The sequence below is a fragment of the Phacochoerus africanus genome, chromosome 3 (genome assembly GCF_016906955.1).
Source record: "Phacochoerus africanus isolate WHEZ1 chromosome 3, ROS_Pafr_v1, whole genome shotgun sequence".
NCBI lineage: Eukaryota > Metazoa > Chordata > Mammalia > Artiodactyla > Suidae > Phacochoerus > Phacochoerus africanus.
In genome coordinates, this window is record NC_062546.1 from 78,486,254 (window position 1) to 78,508,010 (window position 21,757).

Sequence of the window (21,757 nt, forward strand, 5' to 3'; positions counted from 1 at the left end):
ACTGTAGTGACTTGTGAAATTTTATTTCCCCAAAATAAGACACTATCAAAGCAAATAGTAGATGAAACTCTCATAGCTTATCTCAAAGGTATGTATTTTGACATAAGTTTATATCAGAAAAAAAACCTCTCCCTTTTATTAAATGAAAATTTGCTTATGAATTTGGCCTTTATATGTTAACAATCCTGTTATTTTTAATAATGACAGTATCTTTCCATTATTTATGTTTTCCTATCTTATCACACAGAATAGGACCTTTAGAATAATACCAAATAGTAGCAGTCATGCTGTGCACCCTTGACTTATTCCTGATTTTAAGAATACTTCTGACATCTCTATAGCAATGATAGCTCATGTAGATGACTCATATTAGGCTAAGGGAGTTCCCATTTATTACTAATTTGCTATCATTCATAGGTATTTAGTCACAAATTTTTCATCTATTTTGAGATAATGTTTCTCTAATATTTAAATATGGAAATTTACAGCTATAAATTAATTTTTAAATGTTAAGGATCATGAGTTGTTTCTAGTTTGGGGTTATTGCTTATAGTGTGATTATAGGAGCTCCCTTGTGGTACAGCAGTTTAAGGATCCATTGTTGTCACTGAAGCAACATATGTTGCTGCTGTGGATTGGGTTTGATCCCTGGCCCAAGATCTTCCACATGACACGGGTGCGGCCAAAAAGAAATAGTGTGGATATACATTCTATGAATGTATCTTTTAGTGCATGTAAGTCTACATATATATAGAAACAGAATCAATGGGTCACAAGATGCGCTTTTATCTCACTTTAGTGGAAACTTTTACAAAATCTATTTAAAATTGCTGTACCAGGAATTCTCATTGTAGTGCACTTGGTTAGAAATCCAACTGCAGTGGCTCAGGTCGCTGTGGAAGAGTGAGTTCAATGCCTAGCTTGGTGCTCTGGGTTAAAGCATCTGGCATTGCCACTTCTGCGGCATAGGTCACAGATGTTGTTTGGACTCAGTTCCTGGCCAGGGAACTTCTATATGCCTAGGGTGCAGCCTTTAAAAAAAAGTTGCTGTACCAATTTACATTGCTAATGATAATATATGAGTGTTCTATTGTGCCACATTCTTAACATTACCTGATATTTGCTTTTAATTTTTTTTTTTGAGGTGTTTGGCAAATGTGTGATGATATCTAATTGTTGTTGTTGTTTCCTTATTTAGGGCCGCATCTGCCCATATGGAAATTCCCAGGCTAGGGGTTAAATCAGAGCTGCTGCTGCAGGCCTATGCCACACCCACAGCAACTCTGGATCCTAGCCCATCTGTAACCCACGTTGCAGCTTGTGGCAGTGTTGGATCCTTAACCCACTGAACAATGCCAGGGATCAAACCCGCATCCTCATGGATACTATTGGGTTATTATCCCACCGAGCTGCAAGAGGAATTCCTTTAGTTATGGATTTAATTTCAATGTGTTGATGACTAATAAACTTTAGCACTCTTTAATTTATTGGCCATTTTGATATTCTCTCTTGTAAATTTATTTTTCAGGTCTTTAATTTATTTTCCCACTGTGTTACCTTCGTTTCATTGGCTCGTAATAGTTCTTCATATATGCTGGATACATATAGATTGTCTACCTCTTGCTTTACAATTTTCACTCTCTGTAATGGTATCTTTTGATTAATGGATATTTTAAAATTTAATATAGTTCATCTATCAATCTTTCATTTCATGGTTTGTGTTTTTATGTCCAGAATAAGAAATCTTTCCTAAGCCCAAGCTTATTAAGACATTCTAACATATCTTCTTCCAGAAGTTTTATTGCTTAATGTATTACATTTAAATTTATAGTCCTTCTGGAATTGATTTTTGCATATGGTGTGAGGTACGTGTCAAGATTAAATATTTTTCTATATGGATATCAAATTGACTCAGCTTCAACTATTAAAAAGATGATTCTTTCCACACTGTATCACAAAGTCAACTTTGTTGTAAATCAAGTGACCATATATATGTAGAGTCTTTTTTTATTCTCTATTTTATTCCTTTGATTTATTTGTCTGCCTTGCACCAACACCACATAGCCTTAATTGAGATAGCTTTAGGGTAAGTTTTGATATATGGTAATAAAATTCCTCCAGTTTTCTTTTTCTTCTACAGATTTGTCTCATTCTTAGCTAATTGCATTACATATATATTTAAGAACTAGCACATAATTTTACACATATACACATATTCTGATTTCATTTATAGATCAATTTGGAGATAATAGATATCTTAACATTTCTCAAGAGTACAATTAATAAATCTCCATTTACTTAGGCAAGCCACTTAATTTACCTCAAAAATATTTTGCAGTTTTTTTGTGTTTATGTCTTAGACAACTTTGTTTCACTCTTTGATATATGATGGTTCTTGATACTAATGTAAATGGTATCATATTTAAGAAAGCATTAGTTTATAATTTTATCTGTTATTACATAGTAATATATATTTATATATTTATTTTTTATCTAGAGATCTTGTTAAATTCATTTTCAATTCTTTTTTTTTTTTTTTTTAGGGCTGCACCTGTGGCTCCTAGGCTAGGGGTCAATTCAGAGCCACAGCTGCCAGTCTACCCCCACAGACACAGCAATGTTGGGTCTGATCCAGATCTGTAACCTAAAGCACAAATCATGGCAATGCCAAGTTCTTAACCCACTGAGCAGGCCAGGGAAAGAACCTACATCCTTATGGATACTAGTCTGGTTTGTTACCACTGAACCACAATGGGAACTCCCCAATTCTATTTTAATAATACTTTGGATTTTCTCTATTCACGAAAATTTCACATGTGATTTATGACCATTTTTCCCCTAATCTTCTCCTTTTTTTTCCTTGCCATGTTGTATAAGAGAGACCTTTTTGCAATGTTATACAATATTGGGTAGAAGCAGAGGTAGTAGATATCTTGATCTTATTTTTGATTTCATGAGGAGAGCTCAATTGTTCTCTATTACATAAAATGTTTGTTATAGATATATTTTTCATTTTTAAAGTTTTATTAAAGTATAATTGATTTACAATGTTGTGACACTTTCTCCTGTACAACAAAGTGATTCAGTTATACATACACATATCCATTATTTTCCCATACAGGTTATCACAGAATATTGCATAGAGTTCCCTGTGTTGTCAATATATTTTAACATAAGTTTTCATTTAGTTAGAGCACATACAATGAAGTGTACAAATATTAAATATTCAGCCTAATTAAGGCTTACAAGTGTACATACTTTTGGAACCACCACTGAACACTGCATGTATCTTAGAAGTCCCAGATATGCCCCTCCTATTCCTACCAGTGCATCTGCCCTAGTAACTGAACCCAACTGGTGTAAACTGGGTAAGGAGGCTCATTGATGAAATTTATAAATCATTTTCTGAAGCATAGAGTATGATGGAGAAACAAAGTTTTTTTGTTTTGTTTTGTTTTGTTTGTTTGTTTTTGTCTTTTTGCCTCTTCTAGGCCCGCTCCCACAGTATATGGAGATTTCCAGGCTAAGGGTTTAATCGGAGCTGTAGGCGCCGGCCTACACCAGAGCCACAGCAACGTGGGATTTGAGCCGCGTCTGCAACCTACACCACAGTCCATGGCAACGACAGATCCTTAAACCACTGAGCAAGGCCAGGGATCAAACCCACAACCTCATGGTTCCTAGTCGGATTCGTTAACCACTGTGCCACAACAGAAGCTCCGAGAAACATAAAGTTTAATCCTCATCAGAATTACCTTTCCTCTTTTGTTCTGTTGGAAAAAACACGTTCTATACAAAGTCCGTATTATCCTGAAACGATATGAATCCAGTCATACTTCTTTCTGAAATCTAAAACACTGCTCTTTGTTCTTTATATAAGGCAGCAATAAAAAATGTATGTTAAAGTTTTGATCTCAGGTAAGTCATAGATAGTCACAAAGTCAATTGATCACTCTGTAACATAATACAAAACAGATAAGCTTTAAAAATATATACCTTTAAAAGTCATCAAATAGCAGTGGGCACAAGGAAGTCTAAATAATTTTATAAAGATGATAGCCCTTCAGATATGAGCAAAGACCAGCAGCATTCTTTATTTCTTAATGTATTTACTGAGTCTAAATTAACAATTGGGTAGAAAAATAAGACCATTACAAGCAGAAAAACATTAAGGTGAAAAGAAGAGATTCACTAAAATTTTACCACTACAAAATGGCTGACCAATTCTCCACATAAAGAATTTAGGTGACTAAGCATTGGTCCTGGGAAACTGAAGGCTGACTGGGAAATAAAGGGAAGTTGCTTAATTTATCTTTGATTAAATTTCAAAGCCCTGTTAGAAAGCAGGGCTTGATCTCGCCATGTAGAACCAGAACACAAATCACCTAAACTACTGATTTAAATTCATAACAAAGGGACAAAGCAAGTCCTTTCTGGAAGAATTTATTATCTACTTCAGTCTCTACTTCTATTTTATACCTAAAGTACAGTGCATACACAAAAATCTAGAAGACATGCAAAGCAGAGGAATGCTATGATTCAAAAAGTAAAAATGTTAAAAGAAGCAGAACCACAGATGACACAATTGCAGGAATTAGTGGGCTAAAAATTAAGTACTTTAACAAATTTAGAGGAAAATATGGATGAAATGGTATAAAGATGAAAAATTTCAACAGAAAAAAGAAAATAAAAAAATATAAATTCTAGAACTGAAAAATGTAATATTGTATTGAATAACTCATTTGACTGGCTTAAAACTATACTGAACAAAAGAAAAAGATTGTTAACTTCAAAGAGCATCATTTGGAATTATCTAAAATGAACCACAGAAAAAAATTTAAAAAGAGGAGATCAGAGCCCTTTAAGAGATTGCAAAATGTTCTTACATATTTTAGTAACAAATTAAAAAATAAAATTGTAAAATGAAACAATTCTAACCCTACAAAGCATAAAATACTTAATAATTTTAAAGAACTATGCATGACACCTACATATTAAAAATTGTTGAAAGAAATTAAAGCATTAAATAGATTATGGTCATAAGTTGGAAGTCTGAATATTAAGAGAAAGGGAAAGAAAGAAAGGGAAAGGAAGGAAGGAAGTATTATAATAAGAACTGGTTCAGACCGTTATGGAGGCTAAGTCTCCCACTCTGTATTTGTACTATCTGCAAGCTGGAGAACCAGGAAAGCCTGTGTTGAGGGAAAAGATGAGGGATGAGGTGAGGAGCTTGTGTAGGTTCCAGGGTTCAAAAGCCCCTGAACCAGGAGCTCCAAGGTCTGAAGACAATTAAAGATAAGAAAGAGCAGGAGAGAGGGAGAGGTAGAAAGACCTCCACCCTTCCTTTATTCTTTTATTCTATTCTGGCCTTTTGGTGGATTAGATAATGTTCACCCACTTCAGGGAGGGTGGATATCTTTATGCAGCCTACTGAGGCACATGCTAATCTCTTCCTTAAACATCCTCCTAGACACACCCAGAAATACTGTTTTAACAGTTATCTGGGCCTCCCTAAGCCCAGTCAAATTAAGACATTAAGTTTATCATCACAACAAATATTGCTGTAAAATTGGATATCCAGAAGGAGAAAAAAAGATTTTTTTTCCCCTGCAAACTCAGTTACTCTTGACCCCCCCATTCTTATCCCTGACACCTAAATCAATTTAAAAATGGATATAAACCTAAATGTTAAAGCTAATATTTTAAAGTTTCCAGGAAAAAACATAGATAAATCTCCTGGTGTGGGCAAATATTTACTATTTATTAATTGTGATTAAAAAAGGCACCACTCATAAAAATATTGAAAATTGGATTTAAAATCTTCTAAACACCATAAGATATAGTGGAAGTAATGAGACAAGCCACAGAATCAGAAAGTATATTCACTCAACATGGATCTGGAAAGGATTTATACCCAGGAAACATAAAGAAATCCTACAAATCAACAATAAAATGACAACTGTATTTCTTCAGGTAAGCAAAATATTTGGATGAACACTTCAGAAAGCGAGATACTGTACCAGCCACTGAGAATATGAAAAGTTTCTCAATGCCATGACTAATGCAAATCATACTCACAGTGAGATTTTAGAATTAAAACAAGCAAAAACAAACAAAAACTACATCTATCAGGTCAGCTAACATTATAAAGACTGAAAACTCCAAGGATTTGTGAGACTGTTAAGCAACTGAAACTCTTGTGTTGAGTCTTAACATTGTACAACCATTTTGGAGAATCATCTGCTGGTCTCTCATAAACATAACCAAGCTTTGATCAGATGAACAAGCAATTCCACTCTCTATAAGATGTTATGTCTTGCACAAATATGTTCATTAAAACTTATGATAGTTCATAACTGGAAACAAACCCAAATTTTAAGCCATAGATGGGTAAATGAGAACCCCCAAGACCTCCAAACCCATTGACTCCCTAGCTGCTGTGAAATTTCTTTGTGATGTGATTTGGTGAAATCCTAAGAGGAATCCTATCATGCAATGGACTGAATATTATTTGTGCCCTTCCCCATCAATTCATATGTTGAAAACTAATCCCCAGTGTAATGATATTGGATGGGTAGAAGGGCTTTGGAAGGTGATTAGGTCATGATAGTGGAGCCTTTAGGAATGGGATTAAATGTCCTTATAAGGGATACCCCAGAGAGCTCCCTATTCACATCATGTTGAGGTTAAAGCAAAAAGACTGATGTCAAGGAAGTGAGCTATCACCCTACATTGAATCTGCTAATGCCTTTATCTTGGACTTCCTAGAGGTGTAAATGTTTGCATTTCCTAGAACTGTAAGAAATTTCTATTGTTTATAAGACATACAGTCTATGGTATTATGTCATAGCAGCCCAAATGAATCAAGACATAGCCCAACATTTTGATTTTGCAACCTGTTCATGGGAGATACCATTGCTAATGTAAGACAACCTAAAGGGGCTTACTGCATCATCAGTCTCCTAAGCAGTTGTTGTTACCATCCATAAGCAGATCCACCATTCATTTGAGCCAGCTTCTTTTGGTTTAAGGAAACATAGAGTAAGACTTGTGAATTTAGTAAGCTTCTTGTCACACTTAATGGGCCATGCAATGAGTTTCCTAGTTCAAGGGGAAATTTTGTGGCATGCCTGAAAGATAATAATACATTCTCTAAGTCCATTAATAGAGGGGCTGGAAGAGGAAAGGGGTAGTAAATCTGACGGCAGGATATATTTCTATCTCTATAAAATCAATGCCTTCTTCCCTCTCTAATGAAAGTTCTGTTAGAAGCAATCAGCTATTTGGTTGCTAGCCGGTTTCCTTGGAAATGGTGGCATTTGGAGCTCAATGTCAGTCTTTGTTATAACAATGATGAGCTTTGGTGAGAGAAAGTATAGGTTATTGGGCTATGTACAGCTTCCACCCCTGTTCTTTGAGTAAATATCATAGTTCCTGGGAAAAGAAGCTAACTTCAGAGAATGAATCTTGTGCATCTAGTTATTGAGAGTATCTGATGATGTGGATGTCCTCTGGTGGCCATTTACGTAGAATAACTTTATGCCAAGATATTTATCAACTTCACTGTTAATTTTATTCAAGTCCCTGATTTACCAGCCAGGATATGGTGTCATCTCTTGGTACCGATTTTTATTGCAGACCTCCTCTATGTTAGGTACCTGAGAAGGTACCCATCACCACTGTCTTTCTTTTTTCTCCTTCCTCTTAGGTCAGATCACTCTGTAGTTGCATTAGTAATGCAGATCTTTCCTTTTTCCCCCATTAACTGGTCTTACAACATTTTCCATGAAGCTGTAAGTTGGATGAGGAAGAGAGAGTAAAGCAGAAGTAGTAAGCACTAAAATCTGAACCACTTTGTGCCCCATGCATTCTGGACCTGCTAAGTGCTGGATTTTGTGCTACTTCCACTGAACAACACAACCACTGCAGAAATTTTTTCAGTTTTATGACTGGCAAATTATATAACACTAAACACATAATAAGTAAATTAGATTGCATAGAATTGGTGCCCTGTAGTCATGTACTCAGTTAGCAAAGCAGATCTGCTTTTCAAATGGAGGGTACTTGTCCAATAGAGAACATCGATTGCATGTAACCCAATTCAAAGGTCCCTCAGGGTCTGCACTGTTGTTGTTCTATGGGAGTTTGCTAGACATGTCATTCAGTATCTCTCTAGCACAGATATTTCCAAAGCAGTGTGACTACAATTCGCAAGTCCCAAATGACAGGGCACCTGGCACTGCATTGTCTATTTGCTGCAGAGACTTTTTGCTTGAAGGCCCCACTCAAAATCAGGAGGCTTCCAGTTAACACAGTAAACACCTCAAAGCAGTGCATCTGAATAAATGATAGGTTACTCCCAAATCTAGAGTATCTCTACCAATGGGTCATTAGTGAGCAGGTAAATTATAGTCACCCATCCTTATCATTGGCTCCCAATCTGTAGATTCAATGGAATCCTCCAATAAAGAGGGCCAGCTGCACCACACCACTTATAAGTGACGTGAACACCCACAGATTTCAGTATCCCCAGGGTCCTGGAACCAAACCCTGTTGATGACAATGGATGACTGTGTAGCAGGATTTTTTGGGTTTTGGTGGTGTTTGGTTTGTTGCTATTGTTTTGCGTTTTTGTTTGTTTTTTGTTTTGTTTTGTTTTAACTATAGAAGATTTATGAACATGCTAAAGATCATAGGTTCAGAAACCTCAATGTGGCAGGCCTCTACATGTTGATGGATATTTATTGCCCACCTCTGGCACACGTGATACTTCCTACGCATTAGGTACAATGAGGAAAATGTTAATACAATGGTTTCTTTTAGGCTATCAGGAAAATCAATTTCCCTTTGGAATATATTATATATAGAGAGCATGAGGGTTAATATAGCTCAGTGATAAGAGAATAATAAGATATAATTACCCTAAATATGTAAAGACAAACAGCTTCTAACTAACTTTGCTCAGAGCAATAAGGGAAAATATTAAGCAAATATGTGTATACAGAGAAACACCTCTTCCACAGAGATCACTGTAATTGGCATCACTGCATCAAGTTGGTGCTGATATATGCTGGAAGACATGATGGCTTTTGCACTTATTATACAAGGCAAAAGGGAATGAATGGCCTTTATTACATGGGTCAGAAGATCATCTTTTGAGAACCACTGATTTAGAATACCAACTGGTTACCTGAACTAAAGAACAAGCATTGCTATCACTTAGAAATTTAGACATGCAGACTGATGAGCTCCATCAAAGACCTTATGAGGCGGAGACTTTGGGGGTGGTACCCAGAAATCTGTCTTTTAACAAATCCTGCAGGTGGCTCTGGTGTATGATAAAGTTTAAAAACTACTGTTCTCTACTTGTTATACCTGTACCAAGTCTTAATTCTTGGAACAGGGTAAATCACCACAGGATATGTTTTAGCTTTCACTAGACTCATTGAAAGATGGATTGGAATCAACAGTTGACTCTCCATCTGACCTGTGTAATTCCCCACTGTGACTTGTAAAACATATTAATGTTTTCTGTACCTAGAGATTATCATTAGTGACTAGCCAGGACCTAATTATGTCCAGGAGGTCTGTGCATTTCCATTTGTGTTGTGTGTAAAGGGGTTGGGAGGTAGTCACAGGTGTTTCCAGGAAAGAATCAAGCTATGATTTCTAGGATACTGTTCTGGTGACATTATAAAGTCTCTTTTTTTCTATCAAGGAACTCGAGGTCCCTTAAATTAGTTTAAGTCTGAATATTGAATAAAAGGCCACAATTCTCTACTGTAGTTAGCTCTGTGCTACCAGACAGAATGTTTTTCCCTGTATATGTAAAGCAGTGCCATAATAAACTTTCAATCTATTTTTTTATTGAAGTATAGGTGATTTATAGCATGTGTTAGTTTCAGGCGTACAGCAGAGTGATTCAATATTTTTACAGATTATATTGCATTATAAGTTATTACAGGATATTGGGTGTACGTCTCATACTATATAGGAATATACTTTATTGTTTATTTATTTTGTGTGTCATAGTTTCTATCTGTTAATACCATGACCCTAACTTGCCCCTCTCGTACTCCCTCTCCCCTTTGGTAATCACAAGTTTATTTTCTATGTCAATGAGTCTGTTTGTTTTGTATATATTTATTTGTATTGTTTTTTAGACTTCACATATAAATTATACAGTATTTGTCTTTCTGATTTATTTCACTAAGCATAATATTTTCTAGATTCATACATGTTGCTGCAAATGGCAATATTTCATTCTTTTTTGTGGCTGAGTAATATTGCAGTGTATATACGTATGCGTATATGAATGTGTGTGTGTGTGTGTAATAGTGCTACCATGAATATCTATCTAATGGATAGCTGAGCAACTTTAAAGTAGTTCCATTCAAACATCTCTATCTCCTTGAGCTTTTGTCCTCTACTAGAACATGTTTAATCCATCATTAAGTCCAAGCTTAGATTAGCCATTAATAGATGTCTATTAATATGACTCCTAGATGCTCAAGGTAACACATTTAATCATGAATTCTAGGGGACAATACAAACTCGGGTTGATGAAATCATATTGTTTTGCACTTTTGATATAGCATCCCTAGAATCTCCTCACATGAATGCTCCTCAGATTACTGCCTAAACAAATTTGGTGAATATTTTCATTTTTATTATCAGGTCTGTACTTTACATTCTAATTCTCCTATGAGTTGATAGGAAGTAAGTGGTGATGATAATTGATCCTGAGGAGAGTTGACATCTTCTACGATACAACTTTCAGATGTTTTTATGCAGGGAGCAAGCTAATTCCTTTAAAAAATGGCAGTAGAGGAGGTGTCTGTTGGTAAAAGAGCCCTAGGGGTGTTTGATAGTTTAAAGTTCACAGTATCATTTGTGTCTGCTTTAAATGCCCCCTCCATATATCTCAAAACCCCACTTCTTCCAGACCATTGGATTTATTTCAGTGTAACATACCTACAATACTTATGACTTGGGCTTATGTCCCAGCTGTAGTTGTCCTAATTCACCAGCTGTTATATAGGTGTTCTAATTTTTCACTCAAATTCTAAGTTGGCATTCAGGGCTTTTGGTTTTTTTTTCTTATTTGTGCTCTCCTGCATCATTGTAATCACTTTTGTCGTCATAACAGTGAAGGCATAGATGATATCTCAATGTCTTGCATTCTACTTGAATTCCATAACATTCTACCATGGGTGTTAACCTGGGTAATTGTGAACCCATTGCATGACTTCTATTACTAGAGCAAGAAAGTATTTATGTTCTCCTTAAACTTATGAGTAATGCAATACTAGAGTCTCATTTCCTAGGGTCATTTGTATGAATTACTTGATCACTCTGAGTTTAAGCAGAAAAGAAGTGGCTTACTCAGACATGTGATTAATTTGAATTTAATAATAATATTTTAAAATAAATGAGCAGGATTAAGGGAAACCAACAGTTATGAGCAAGTATCTCTTTTATGTCTTAAGGGGCAAAAGACAGGAGACAGAGGGATTGGGAACTAGAAGCAGGAGGGAGAATCTCTAGTCTGACAAGAGAGTCACTTAACAGAAGCTGTGACCTTCATTAGAGGGATGTAATCAATCCATGGAAATCCAGCAGGGAGGCAATTGGATGAATACATACTCTCTATTTGCTCTCTGATCTCCTGCCAGTACCTCTCATTGGCTGATGTCTAAGAGAAAACAGAGTTCAATGGAGCCCATTATGTAGGCCATAAATTCAGTCTTCCAGAATTGGCAGTGAATTGAGAGTAGGTCTGAAGAAAAAATGGAAAACCTCTAAGACATGCTCTCATTTATTGAGATTTCTTCATAACCTCTAAATAAACAGTTATTCTACAAAAAGTTCTTATATATCCTTTGTTGAATTTATTTCTATTAATTTTGGTGGGTTACTATTTCACATGGCCTCTTTTTCTTGCATTTCTAATTGTAACAAAGAGCTACAGTGGACATCAATATATTTTTATTGAAGTATAATTAATATATAACATTATACTGGTTTCAGGTATGTAACATAATGATTTGGTATTTGTACATATTGCAAAATAATCACCATAATAAGTCTACTTAACTTCTGCCACTATCCATAGTTAGACATTTTTTTTATATATAATGGGAACATTTAAAATTTACTCTATTAGCAACTTTTAAGTATGCAGTAATTATTGACTGTAGTCACCATGCTGTATATTACATTCCATGTTCTATTTATTTTATAACTTTACGTTTTTACCTTTTGATGACTTTACCCATTTTATCCAACCCCCAAACCCTACCTCTGGTAAGCACAAAAAACATTCTTGGAATCTATGAGCTTGTTTTTATTTTATTTTTAAGATTCCATATATAAGAGAGATCATATGGTATTTGTCCTCTGTCATACTCATTCACTTATAATGCCCTCAAGGTCCACCAATGTTATTGCAAATAGCAACATTTCATTATTTCTCATGACCAAATAATATTCCATAGCTTGGATATACCACAATTTCTTTATCCATTCTTCCATGGATGGACATTTAAATTGTTTCCATGTCTTGGCTATCTTGGTAAATAATGTTACCATGAACATGGGGATACAGATATGTTTCAAGTTAGTGTTTTCCTTTTGTTTGAATAAATACCCAGTAGTAGATTGCTGAAATACTATAGTTTTATTTTAAATTTCTTAAGGAACCTCTATACTGTTTTACATAGTGGCTGCACAAATTTACATTCCCACCAACAGTGCATGAGTGTTCCTTTTTTTTCCACATCCTTGCAAACACTTGTTATTTACCTTTATTTTTTAATAATAGCCATTTGAACAGGTATGAGGTGATATCTCATCTTGATTTTGACTTGAATTTCCCAGATGATTAGTTATGTTGGGTATCTTTTCACATACCTGTTGGCCATCCAAAGGCAGCCTATAGAAAAAAAGTTCTATTCAACTTTTTAATTGGATTGTTTGTTATTTATTGGTTTGTTTTTTATTCCATTATATATGTTCTTTATATATTTTGGGTATTAGTTCATTATTAGTTGTGTGATTGGCATATATTTTCTCCTATCTTATAAGTGGCCTTTACATTTTGCTTTTCCCTTGTTGCACAGAAGTTTTTTTTTTTATTTTTATGTGGTCCTACTTGTTTATTTTTGCTTCTATGCTGTTGCTTTGAGGAGAGACCAAAACAAAAATTAGCCAAACCAGTGTCAGGAAGCTTACGTGACACCTACCTTCTAGGAGTTTCATGGTTTCAGAGTTTCATGGTTACCTTCAAGTCTTTAATTCATTTTATTTGATTTTTGTGTAAGGTGTAAGATAGGAGTCCAATTTCATCATTTGGCATGTGGCTGTCCAGTTTTCCCAGCCCATTTACTGAAGAGACTGTCTTTTACCATTGCATATTCTTAGCTACTTTGTCATAAAATAATTTGCAGTATATGAGTATGTTTCCTTCTGTGCTCTCTATTCTGTCTCACTGACCATTGCATATAATTTTATGCCAATGTCAACTGCTGGGGATTACTGCAGCTTTGTAATAGAGCTTGAAATCAGGGAGCATGATGCCTCCAGGTTTGTTCTTCTTCCTCAAGATTGCTTTGGTTATTTAGTGGCTTTCTTGGTTCCATACACATTTTGAGATGATTTGTTCTTTTTGTGAGAAACACCATTGGAATTTTTGATATGAATTTAATTGGATCTATAGATTGTTTTTGGTTGTATGGGCAATTTAACAATATTAATTTTTCACATCCATAAGTACAGAATATCTTTTCACTTATTTGCGTTTTCTTCAATTTCTTTCATTAACATTTTATAGATATCAGTAAATAGGTCTTTTACCTCCTTGATTCCATTTATGCATAGGTATTTCATTGTTTTTGAGGCAGTTTATAAGTGAGATAGTTTTGTTAATTTGTCTTTCTGATTATTCCTTGTTAGTATATAGAAATTAAACTACTTTTTGTATATTGATTTTGAATATGATTTTTGTATATTGATTTTGTATGTTGAATGTCACTAATTTCTTTTATTCTAACAGGTTTTTTGGTGGACTATTAGGGTTTTTACATATAATACATCATTTACAAATAATGAAAGTTTTACTTCTTTGCAATTAGAATGACTTACATTTCTTTTTTTCTGTCAAATTGTTCTGGTTAGGACATCCAATATTATGTTGAATAAAACTGAAGAGCGTGGACATCCTTGTCTTGTTCCTAATCTAAAGGAAAAGCTTTCAGCTTTTTACTATTGAGTATGAAATTATATTAGCTGTAGCTTCATTATATATGGCATTTATTATGTTGAGTTATGTTCCCTCAATAACCAGTTTGTTGAGATTTTTTTGTCATAAATGGATATTGAATTTTGGCAAATGCCTTTTCTTTCCCTATTGAGATGATCACATAATATCATTTATTTTGTTAATGTGTATATCATATTGATTGTTTTTTTAGGTGTTGAATTATCCTTGCATCTCTGGAATAAAGCCTACTTGATAGGGTGAATTTGTATTGCTAATATTTTGTTAGGGATTTCTGTATCTATGTTAATCAGCAATATTGAACTATATTTTTTTGGGGGGGGGATTCCTTATCTGACTTTGGTATGAGAGTAATGCTGGCCTGTAAAATGAGTTAGGAAGTGTTCCATTTTCTTATGATTTTTTTTGGAAGACTTTGAAAAGGGTTGGCATTAATTCTTAGAATGCTTGGTAGAATTCATCAGGCTCTAGACTTTGTTGGGAAGTTTTTTTTTACTGATTTAACATCTTTACTAGTAGTCAGTCTGTTCAAATTTTCTATTTCTTCATGAATCAGCTTGGTGGGGTCTATGTTTCAGAAACGGATCCATTTCTCCTAGTTTGCTGAATTTATTGATGTATAATTGTTCATAGTAGTCTCTTATGATCCTTTATATTTCTGTGACATCTGTTATAACATCTCTTGTTGTATTTCTGATTTTATTTTATTTAGGTCTTCACTGTGTTTACTCATTCTTATCCGAAGTTCAGTGAGCATTCTTATGACCATTACTCTTAACTCTTTATCAGGTAAATTACTTATCTATGTGCCATTCAGATTTCTTCTGAGTTTTTACCTTTTTCTTTTGTTTGGAACATTTCCTTTGTTTCTTCATTTTACCTGACTCTTTATGTTATTTGTATGTATTAGATGAAAAAGCCAACTCTCCCAGCCGTGAAGAAGTGGCCTTGTATAAGAGATTAACCTTATTGTTCGACCCTTGCCCAGATCTAAGTTTTCCTTCAAATATTTATAGTTATCCAAGAAGCCTATTGTATTTTATTTTACTTTATTTCTTTTTATTAGCTGCACCTGTGGCATGTAGAAGTTCCCAGGCCAGGGATCGAACCTATGCCACAGCAGCCTCCCAAGCCACTACAATGACAATGGTGGATCCTTAATCTGATACACCACAAGAAAACTCTCAGCCCATTTTATTTTTAATAGTCTCCAGTACTTGATTATTTGCCAAAACTTGTCAATACCTCAAAAGGGAAGATCTCAGTTACCACCTAGATTCAGACTAACCAGACCCTAAGGCAGTGACTTTTAAACTTATCAAATATATACAGTCCTATGGAACAAAAATTGTATGCTCCACTGGTCACCAGAGCCAGGCTTCTAGAGCTGTCACCTGGGTGTCAGTAGGGAAAGTCCAGGCTCCAGGAAAGTGTATAAACTCCTTCCTGGGTAACACTGGGGAGCTGTAGCAAGGCAGAGGGAGAGAACAATCATGACATTCATTGGCCTACATTCCCTCAGAGCATCTCCACAGGCCTCTCATTGTGTGCCCAAACCAAAAGCCTGACCCTCAGGCTGAAACCCCAGAACAAGCACATAGGCCTCTTTTACAGAAAAACCCGGGTGTGTTTCAGTCTGCTGTCTTGCAGTGCCTGCCAAGAACTACAGGTGTTGTTATGTCCCTGAGATCCAGTAATGGAAGGCTCTTGGCCTCTAGAGGTGGGTGGCATTCTTAGAAACTGGGGCACCAGATGTGTTGGCAGATGTCCCCTCTGAGAGACATTGGTGCTCAGGAGCACTGCACAAGGAGAACACAAAGATAATGCTGGTTCTCCAAGGTCTCTGGAAAGGATTATAATCAGCCCTTAGATGTGTGTTTAATTAGAATTCTGATCCTCAGGCTGCAGCTCTGATGAGAAACTAAGGGGCTTCTTTCCCAGAAAGATTGAGCTCCTTAGTCTATCGCCTTTTGCTGAGTCCTGGGAGTGGTAGCTGTTTAAGAATTTGTTCATTGGGTATAGTCCTGTGGTACCTGTGAGCATAAGCTCTAATGGCCACCAGAGCCAGATGATGAAGAGATATCCTTTGGCAGCAGCCACTAAAATTGGGGTGCCAGACAAGGGTATAAATTCCTTTTCATGAGATATGGGGGAGCTGGAGTTAGGCAGAGAGAGAGTGAATTGATTGTCTCTATTAGCATTTGTTTTTTGATATCCCCTATGTAGGCCCCTAGATATGTGCCTAACCACAAGGCTGATCCTTAGATCAAAGTTCCAGGAGAAGCATATAGGGCTATTGCTCAGAAAGATTGGGGATAGGGTTTTAGTCTGTTCTCTGTTCAGTGCCCTGGGGGGTGATAATCTGCTAAGAACTGTCTGTCTCATTGTTACAGTACCACAGGACTGTCTCCTTGACCTCCAGAGCCATGTGATCAAAGAGCATGCTCAGGGTGGCACCCACAAAAATCAAAGGCAAAAACCCAGGACACCAGACATATGTAACATTTCCCCTCTGAGATATGCTGGTACTCTGAAATGTGGCAGAGGGACAGTGTACAGATGGCAACTGCTGGATGGAGTAAGGCAGAGGGACAGGATAGACCCACTAGAAAGAGAAAAAGGAGATGTTTTCTGGTTGGAGAGAGGGGGAGTAGAAAATGGCATTATCCAGGGGGCGAGGGGAAGAGCCTAGGATTTTAGAAAAGACAAAAAGGTGGTATGCAAAGATGGTGACCACATGCCTCCAACCCTAGAGATGATCCCATCAGATTCCCACATATGTGTTATTCTCTTTCTTTCTTTCTTTCTTTTTCTTTTCTTTTTTTTTTTTTTTTTTTTTGGCATTGAACGTCCCCAGGCCAGAGATCAAACCTAAGCCATAGTAGCGACTTGAGCCACTGCAGTGAACAGTGGATACTTAACTTTCTTTGCCACAAAGGAACTCCCAAAATGTGTTAATTTAGATGCCTGCCCCTCTGGCTGATGCTTTTAGATGAGCACAAGATCCTCTTTCGTGTAACATCTGGGCAAGATCAGGTGCTTCCCTGGGGCAAGTGTATCCAAGTGTAGGAACCCTTGAAAAGTCATTTTTCAGATTGCTATAGCCTTGTGGGGGTCATGGTCATGAGTTCCACTGGTTTTCCAAGCTATATATTTTGGGGGCTCATATCTCAGGTGTAGTTCTTAAAAGTTGAGGTGCCCAACGTGGGGCTCAAACTCTTCAGAAGACTCTCCTGATGGAGTCACTACAGGGTGGGTGGCAGTTGTGGCAAGATTGTGTCTCAGCTTCTCTTACCCACTTTAATGTGGATTTTTTCTGGTTGACTTGATGTGTATTATTGCTTTGCTAGTTTTTAGGTTTTTCTCAGAGAAAAGTGTTCTATATGTGCTGTGGGAGGAGGCGGGGTTCAGGATCTTGCTGTGTCACCATCTTGAACCGGCAGCATCAATATTTTTATTTCCTACCTAACTTGCTAAATTCTCTTACTGATTTTAACAGTTTGCCTATAACTTCTTTTTCATTATCTATCGAGACAGCTTTTTTCTATAAATAATATTCTTTCTTATTTCACAATCATTACTTTTCCTCCCATCTTTTTTTGTTTTCTCAGTGCCTCTTTGATCAGATCTTTATTCAAATTGAGCTGTCCAAAATGATTCTATTTTTATGGGATAAAAGCATTTAAGTTGATGCAGCAGGCCTCTTTTCTCCTATGGTAGATTTCTTTTCTGCTGGCTTCTTTTCAGCTACTGGTTTCTTGGTAACTGCAGCCTCTTTCTCCCCACAAAGGTTTTGATGCCAATAGCCTTCTTTTCTTCTCCTCTGTTACTGGAGATCCCACTTCTCATCCCAGTTGGCCTCTAATGTTCCCTTATCCACCTGGAGTTTGTGATTCTTGGCCTGGTGAAGGATGATGTTCCAGTGTGTGCCTTTTGTATATGAGTTTAGCTTCAACACGATTCTAGGTTTTTCAGTGGATTCTTCTGTGGGAGTTTGTGATTAATCTTCTTGTGTGGTTCTTGGAGAAATCTTTGGATCTTTGGGCTTTTCAAGGTTTTGCTAAAGTCTGTATTGGGCAACTTGTACAGTCACTCTTGAGGGAGGCAGCTTTACACCAAGTGTCATACACATTATCTAACTTGTGGAAGGCACTTGAAGTCCAAATGCAGAAATATGTCCACCAGGAGCAGTTTCAAAATGTTCAGTGTGCTTCTATTAAGCATAGTTATAGTAGGAATGTTTCTGAAGGTCTTGATGATACAGGGCCCCCTGTGCTGGATACAGTGACAGCTTCTCATTTTGCTTTGACAGCTATCATTTGCTGAGAGGTATAGGTGTTTTTTGTAACACCCTAAATTTCTTAAGCAAGATAGTCTCCTTGGTCTTCTGATAGCCTTTATCTTCATTCACCAATGGAAGTTCAGAAACTTCCTCAATATGATGACCTTTAGACAGGACTAGTTCTGGCAAGGCTGAGACAGGGCACAGAAAATGGCACATCACTTCTGTGTTGTGTTCACTTTGTGGTTGTCAGTGGTGCCAGGTTTTGATGTATGCAAACATGCAGCCCCACAAAACATATTTCCAAAAGCACTCTCCACATAATCATGAGATAAATACTCAATACCTTTTAAATAACACTATTATGTCACTTTAAAACTTTGTGTCATCCCTTGTGTTTTCTTTTTAAGACAAACACACTTATCAGAAATCTCTTCAAAGAAAGGATTGGGCTTACTGGGTGCTGGTTGTGGAGAGGAACAAGCAAGATCATGTTACTCTAAAGGAGAGTGAATTTGTTGACCTTGCCAACCCAGAATTATTATTATTTTATTTTTGGCCGCCCACAGCATGTGGAAATTCCTGGGCTGGGAATCAAATGCACTCCACTGTAGTGACTGAGCCACAGCAATGACAATGCCAGATCCTTAACCACTAGGCCATCAAGGAACTCCCTAACCCAGAATTCTTGATGACTCTCTGAGGGACAAGTACCAACACTAGAACCAAAACAAACAACAAGTGTAAATCCCCTCAAAATTTGGGAACTGGACCAATGACCAGATGAAAAATAAGTTGGCTGCTAATGTGTATGCTTTGGAATGACTGCCTGAGGCCCACAGGAGTTTTCTTTCTTCCTTCCTTCCTTCCTTCCTTCCTTCCTTCCTTCCTTCCTTCTCTCTCTCTCTCTCTCTCTCTTTCTCTCTGACAATCCCACAGCATATGGAGTTGCCAGGCCAGGGATCAGATCTGAGCTGCAAGTGCAGCAAAACCACATCCTTAACCCACTGTGCTGGGTAGGAATCAAACCTGAGTCCTGCACTCCCAAGAGGCCACCATCCTGCTATGCCACAGTAGGAACTCCCTGCAGGAGTTTGGAGGCAGTGTCTTAATGGACATTCATTGTTTACTATGTGTATGGTCTGGTAGGAAAGTAAATCAGCAATTGGTACCCACTGGCTTTCGTCTCTTGATCTGGAATCCCATGGTTTACTAGGAGGAAGAATGGTGACAGAGTCTGATGATAATTTTCAGCTCATCCCAAAAAGCTAACTCTTTATGGTAATATAAACCCATCAACCATGGTCTGAGCATAGCTGTGAAGAAAATGTCAGGTTATGTACTTATCTTAGTGACACATTATTTAATGGAAACCACATTTCTGTTACATTGAGTCATCCACACTTATTTTTAAAACATGAATTTCTCTTATTTTGTAAAGATACTATTGGAATAGGTCAGTTTTCAGCATCTAGTAACACACCATTCTGCCCTATCGCTCTTGAATTTGATATTAGTGAATATTTTCCTTAAAAAGCTCATAATAACACATTCTTTGCTCCCCAGCCCCCAGGGAACAGGATATTTTAATTAACATATACATTATACAAATATCTGCTCATCTTAGCTTTCTGCATGAAAGGGATTGAAATTTGTTCCACCAAAGAAGCAAAATCAACACACTCAAAGGCTGGGTGCGAGCATATTAGCATTTCAGAGGCTCAAGTGTCATAACTGGTTTAACTAAACAAAGCCATAATGTACATTTCAGAAAATTGCCAGGAAGGAAAATCAATTCTGTATCTGAATTGAATTCAAATAAATCCAGCACCATGTATCTGCACTCTGCATAGGCCTGATAGGACATCTGCAAATAATTTGCAATCAAAATCTTAACTTGTTTGAAAAGAGGCATAAGTTCGCCATTTTCCTTAAACTGAAATTATTGTCCTAACATATTTATGGAAATATTTTGCATCCTTAAAAGTGGTTGATGTTGACATGCTATTTATCAATTTCTACCCCTTTGAAAAATTTTAATCTTTAATTATAAATTTACTCATTTTGTTTGGGAGATGGACTAAATGAATTGGTAGTGATGTCTAATGCCTAGAGTCAGATGAACCAATGGAAGGAAAGAAAGCACACCAACTATCAAGTCATGTGTACATTTAGTGTTTCTGTAAAATGTAGGAGATTGATCTTTTAAGGGAAATGTAGGAAGCAAAGGAATTGGGTATTAATATTTAGTACTTAAAGTTATTTTTCATTTTTTTCAGAATCTTTGGATGAGGCAAGTTACTGGAGCAATGTCATAATATTAGAAAGATACAGTGTAGGTGAAAAGCTGACAAATTTGAGATCTTAAAGTTGTTCTGTTTAAAGAATAAAATAAAAATAAAGTTTTCAGTTAAAAATTAAATTATAGGACTAATTATTTTTAATTCATCTGTTTAGTGCTGTGTCTTCCTTAGAAAACATTTTCTCTTATTCATTTAAAATATAAAATTAATTTCTTTTAGCAAGTACTAACACTAGAAGCACTTTTTCCACATTGTCAAATTATGAAGCCCATCAGGGCTGCAGCATCACATAACTCCAGTTAGAATTGTCCGCATAGAAAACATTAAGAATGACAGCTCTGCTGTGCAGCTGCTTATGAATGAGCTGCCTGGTGCTGGGCAGTTCCCTGCAGTGTCCATGAGGGTTGTGAATGTTCACCTTTTGTATACAAAGAGGGGGGCTTGAAATTCTTCCTTAGTTTTCCATACTCTTTCTCCCACTGTTGACAACTTACTGCCTGAGTATCTTCTCCATTCGCCTGGAAGTGATTAGCCTCATCGGCTTGTCCTGTCATTGTTACAATACAGAGCCCTTAAGAGGCACTAGCCCCCTTTTCTGTTAAAAGACTGGGAAGAATTAATCAGTATTCTTCGGTGACCCTGCGTGGAGCACAGTCCATGTTCTTGCTTGACATCACAAAAAATCTATATGAAGATTTTTACACAGCCATTCTTAGCATTGGTTAGGCTAGGAGATTATACATTATTGCCTGTCTTGTTGGTTAAAAGATGTATTGCCTAGGTACTTACAGGCCTATTCTAGTGGATTCTTTACAACTTATTGATGGAATGTTTCAAAGTACCTAACCTCTTCTGGAAAATGAAAATAATTCTTTTTTGCCTAATGTAGTGACT

The 21,757-nt window shown here is 36.5% G+C and overlaps 1 pseudogene; it reads right to left on the bottom strand.

Annotated features, from left to right (window-relative positions):
* Window positions 1–17,960: 17,960 nt before the first annotated feature.
* On the bottom strand, window positions 17,961–21,417 carry LOC125121926 (60S ribosomal protein L4-like; annotated as a pseudogene).
* Window positions 21,418–21,757: the final 340 nt, after the last annotated feature.